Genomic DNA, 6000 nt, shown 5'->3' with positions numbered 1-6000 from the left:
GGTTAGTCCAAATTTTTATCTGGGAACAGTTGCGTTGATATATTTCTTGTTTAATGTGAAGCTGAAATAACTAGCCATCGTGCTGTTTTATTTCAAGGCATATTCCAAAGGGTTCTGGTTTGGTGTGTTTTTTTAAAAAAAAATCTGTATATTAACAGTATTCAGAAGTTTTTGATGGATATTATTAGCATTATTTTGGACTAAAAAACGTTTATTTGGTTTTCAGTTGCAAATTCACAGCATGATCCTCTAATGTAAATCCTGCTACATTCAGTGGTGATTAGCTTACTCCCCTAGAAAGTGTGTTTAGGATCATAGCCTAAGACTGTGTGTATTCTTCATAGAGGTCTGGCTGCTTTACTATCTTATAGTGTTTTTAATAATGAACATGAAGATGGGGGGTGGGAGTGTTAATAATACACAGTCTCATGCTTGATAACTAGTTTGCTTTTACATTTTGTGGAAGGTGTAAATGGCACTGATACAATGGGTTGGATCCAGACTTTGTCATACTTAGGGTAGACCCATTGACATGAATGTGACATTATCATGATGACTAACCTAAGATTAATTTAGGTGGGTCTGTTCAAAGCATGACTAACAGCACCACCCTAACCAAGTCCACTTAGAAGTAAGTTGCATTGAATTCAATAGGACTTACATCTAGGAAAGTGGGGTTTGGGTTGCCACTGAAGTCTGGATCCAACCCTCTAATTTTTGAAGATGTGTCAAGGTATGCTTCGATGGATTTTTCTCTCTCTCTCTCTCTTTTAAAAGCACACACCAAAAATAGTACTTACAATTCTTTCTTTGAGTACAGAATTATCTGTACCTGGTACCAGGAACCAGATAACATCTGGACAAATCTTGTTTTGACATTTAATTTGTTAAAAGGATGTTCAAGGACAGCAGTGAGGGTCAAAGGAAGAATGATCAGGGACAAGGGAACAAGGTGTACATAACATATTGTCCTTCATATTGTTGTTTAGAGAAGCTTGCTGTGGCAGTTTGCTTTGGGATTGCTGTTATTTTTCTGATCTAAATGAATGTTGTGGCTTTGCCAAGTTGAGCTCTTAGGTGGCTGTTCAGAAAACTGCAGACCACTTTGAAGAGACTCTTTTACAGCATTTCTTTGGTAGCCTTTATACTGGGGACAGGTTGGATGGCAGCAACAGGAGGACACAAAGAACTTTCCGCATAGGAAGATTATGTGCATTGCCAACAGGAGAGTAACAGATTGAGATACTGCTCCCACTGGCTTTATCAGTGTTACTCTCCCATTGGTAATTCTCAATTTACTCTCCTTGGGAATGTATTCCTAAATTGGAGAACGGTCATTGCTCAGCGGTAGAACATCTGCCTGTATGCAGAAGGCCACCAGTTCAATCCCTGGCATCTCCAGTTAGGACTGGGAGAGACCCCTGCCTGAATCCACAGAGTCACTTCCAGTCAGCGTAGATGATACTCAGCTGGCCGGACCATTGATCTGACTCTGTTCTAAGGCAGCCTCCTACATTCCCTTTCCTTTGTTGCTTTTCTGACACCTGCATCCTCTGGCTCCCAACTGCTGCAAAACTGCATTGTTTTTATTTAGATAATGTGATAACAACATCACTTTTTAAAAGCATGTATCATTTATCTTAACTGTACTGTGAGGCTGGTGGTGGTTTGGATGCCTCCTAACATATTTCTGTACAGGTTTTGCTGCAGTTCTCTGAAATGCTCTTACATGAGGTCTGCATTGCAAATGGAAATGCATTGCAGTTGTATAATTTTTTTGGGGGGGGGGAGTGGTGGAGGGGAGATTGAGTTGTTCTGGGGCTGAAAACTACTGTGATGGACATTAATGTGCAGAGACGTTGACCCTTTTTAAACTTCAAAGAAGGAGGTTGAAATGCAGCTGCCACCGCGCACTGCTCCCCTCCTCCAGACTCATGATGAAAACCTGTCCTTAAAACCAGGTGAAATGTCTTATTTAATATTTGCACTCCTACCGATTGCATTGCCAGATTTATTTATTTTATTTTTTTAAAAAAAATCTGTTTATTTTCTACTGGAGTGCTCAAGGCAGTTTACAAAAATATGAAATAAAAATAGCAAAAGTAGGCAATGATTGAAAACAAGATGGTGCAAAGGTATCATGAGATCTATATATACATATACATGTGATCAAAGGAGAAGACTTAAATGCTGGGTTTAGCAATCAAAAACAGTTCATAATAGCCGAAAGCCTGGTAGAATGAACATGGATCCCTACAGACGTTCCTTTTATTCTGCATTCATGACGATTTGTGCTCTTGATGGTATCGGGGTGATTCTACTTGATTCTGCTTTCAGTACTGTTTGTGCCATCCAGCAGTTCGAAAGCACGTCAAAGTGCAAGTAGATAAATAGGTACCACTTGGGCGGGAAGGTAAACGGCGTTTCCGTGTGCTGCTCTGGTTCGCCAGAAGCAGCTTAGTCACACTGGCCACATGACCCAGAAGCTGTACGCCGGCTCCCTCGGCCAGTAAAGTGAGATGAACGCCGCAACCCCAGAGACGGCCTTTTACCTTTACCCTTCCAAATAGCAACAGAACAATAATATTGCAGGAGCATCCCAGAACAACTGTTGCAGAACAGCATACGACAGTGCTATTTTTCTAGAAAAAGAGGTGCCAGAACTCACCATGAATGCCTCCCTTATTCTCTTACTATGGCAATGACGCCCACCTGAGAGGTGCCAGAACTGAGTTCCAGTGAGTTCCAGCTGAAAAAAGGGCCTGACATGTGGACAGCCTAGTGTAAATCTGCCACTAATGCACTATTATTACATAAATGACTCCTCGAAGAAGGGGCAACCCTATGACACTTAAAGAGATATATGGTGGACCTAAATGCGGATGCGATTCCAGAGCAGTACTGCCACCATTAGAAAAGTCATTTCCCCAAGTACTTACAGATCTGTAGCTTACAACAGACTTGGGAACTGGGGCAGAGGATGTAATCTCCACCTCCGCCTCCTCATTGGCTATGCTCTAGCAATTGTGGAAAGCAATTGATGAAAATGCCCATGAAGAAAGTCAAAGTTGGTTACGCTACTAATCTGACTCACTGCTTTCTACATAAATCTCCATTGTGTTCTATTTTGGAGGACAGTTCTCTGCATTTGAAGACCTCTATTTGAAGATGCAAGTTCAGTTTAATGAATTATTATTGTTGTTGTTGTTGTTGTTGTTGTTGTTGTTGTTGTTGTTGTTATTTCCAAATGTGCATCCGTATGTAAATCGGCATGTTGTACTTTATGCAAACCTGTCTTTCTTTTCTCTTGGTTGATGCATTTCCTCACTTGTTGCACTATGTAACTGGCCACTCCAGGCATTATATAGCACTAGGTCCTCAGAGACTTTTCTCCCACCTGTGGATTTTTGTGCCGGTTTCCCTCCCACCCACTCCAAGTGACAGTGTAAAAAAGAAAAAGAAAAACAGTAACGGAAATGATCTCATTCAAAAGTGGCCAGAATTTTGTGTGTGCATTTGCCTGAAAGAAACCAAAGATGTGTCGAGACCAAAACTGTACTGTGAAGCTACTCATTAAATATATGCAGTCACAAATAGGGAGCAAAGCAACACTGCAGTTGTGTGGTTTGGTTGTGTGCGCCCATACTCACCTCCTCAGGTAGAAGACCTTTCTGGGAGGTGGACAATGGCAGTTTGCATATAGCAGAGCTGAATAAATTTATGTAACCAGTAATGGAAAATTTGGCCTGCAATGAGTTATATTTATCTTCTCTGGATGGGTCTTGCCCAAATCTTTTCTATTTTTTGTTAAACCACTGGTAACCACTGGTTACTAGGAAGGTTGCCATATTAATAACATAAAAATTTGGCGCAGGTCCATTAAGGGTGTGTAAAAGAAATGTGGACAACAGCTTTTCTTGTGGGTGGAAACACCAAATTGTTGCTTTCTCTCTGTGTGACATTGAGAATGGCTGAATAAGGGGACTCATGATGCCACTGCCATCATGATTTTTTACAGTTCTGCACCTCTACAGTTTGCCCTAATTGGTAGAGACCCCCTTCAGGCCATCTTTCAATATAGTCCAAGTCAGGGGAGATGCTATATCTGGGGGGAAATCTTAAGTATGCAATGCATATTAAGCCTATGGTACTTAGCAAGATTGGTAGAATATCAACGATTCAATATTTAAATTAATCCGTTAAATGAAACTGTTTTGAAAAAGGTTTTACTGGATTTTGAGGATGACCCTGATGGAGTGGGCTGCAGATATTTAAAGAACATTTTTAAAAATAGGAATATTTTTTTAATATATACACGGACTTCAAAATCCCCATGTGGTGGGTGCCTCTTTCTCTCGCCCTGCTGAGATGCTGTCTGCCGCCACACAGGTATTTTGAGGGGGCCTGGGGGGGGGGAGAGATGATATGTTTTTATTTTTAGAATGATTGTTTTTATTCCTGTGCAAAGTTTTGCAGCTCTAGCAGTGCAGTCCTATTCATGTTTATTCAGAAGTAGGGTCAGCCGTGTGTTCAGTGGGGCTCCCAGGGAAGTGTATACAAGAGTGTAGCTTTGGGCTGCAGCCCTATACCCACTAACAAGACTAACAAAAGCCGGTTCGATGGGGGTTTTAAGGGGGAGCGCTTGTCAAAGGCCTCCCTCCTTCAATGAGTAAGTCTGCCTATTCATCACCATAGCAACCTGTTGCTGTTGCTTCTGCTTCTCCCTTTCCTCATCACTTGCTCACACCTGTGTGCTGTTCAGGCAGGGGCTAATCAGTGAGCAAGCAGCCATGGGATGTACTCCTCTTCACCACCAGTGTGAACTGGTCTGTTGCAATAATGAAGAGGAGGACCAGGGGGTTCTTGTTAGAATTCCCTCTGTTGGGCAGTGCCAGTGGAATTCCTGAGTGGGCCTTAAAAAGTCATACAATTAATCAGCAGAGACCTTTTAAACCTGAAATCTAATAATATGCAGTTGTGATAGTTAGCAGACTGGCCTGTCTCAGTCTCTCTCTTGGTTTTTCAGGATGTTTTGACGTACAGTCTCCTAGAGCCCACAAAACTTGGATAGGCATTGGCAAAGTCGATGTCTGTTGTTCCTTTAAACTTTGAAGTTTTCATACGACAAGAATGACTTAACTCCTGGATTTGAAGTGCCTGAATACTTTTGTTAGTTGCTATTTATGAGCTTCTCAGACTTCATGAGCCATATACTACTTTTTGAAGAAGATTTTGAAAATACGTTTGAGAGTAAATTTTGAGCAACGAAAAGGTTTACAAAGCCGTAGTGTAGCAAAACCAGTGTTTTATGCTTTGAAATGTTTTCTGTCAAGGCTTCAGCCTAGTCTACACAAACAGCAGAACAAGGTGGCAGATTGTTCCTGAGTTGCACTGCACCATGTCTGAATCCTCCTTTAAGGGTTGGTTGGTTTAGGAACTCCCTGCAAGTAGAAAACTAGCCTATTGGCTGGGGGAGTATGTTTTATACCAACCCGGTTTCTGCTGTATAAGATTTCTACATGCAATGAGTTATGTTGGTTTGTTTAATGAAATGTATATTTTTTAAAATGGCACCTCACCTGTAGTTTGTAGTAGTACAGGTGGGGCATGCAACAAAACGTTGCAGCATTAGCATTTCCGGTTCATTTCCATGTCCACTCCATTTCCCTTTCTACCTACTTTCCATTTTTTTTCAGCATTGGTCACTGAACATGCTTAATCCTACATCTTTTACACACACACACACACACACACACACACACACACACACTGCACCTCCTCTTTTAGGGCTTTTTGTAAAGATTTATTGTTGTTCTGCAGATTTTAAGGTGTTGGTATTTTTAAGCCTGCTGAAGCTTAATTCTTTCGTGTGGTTCGTACTGCTCTAGCTATATATGCTGCAGCAGTCGCATTTAAATATCAGAGATGGAAGGAGTGCCCATTTTACTATAGCAGTACTCTCAACAACTCAGCTAGTCTGCATGTGTAGAACAGGCCAAA

The sequence above is a fragment of the Podarcis bocagei genome (genome assembly GCF_964188305.1).
Source record: "Podarcis bocagei genome assembly, chromosome: Z".
Lineage (NCBI taxonomy): Eukaryota > Metazoa > Chordata > Lepidosauria > Squamata > Lacertidae > Podarcis > Podarcis bocagei.
The sequence above is the reverse complement of the archived record's forward strand: the minus strand, read 5'-3'. Positions refer to the sequence as shown.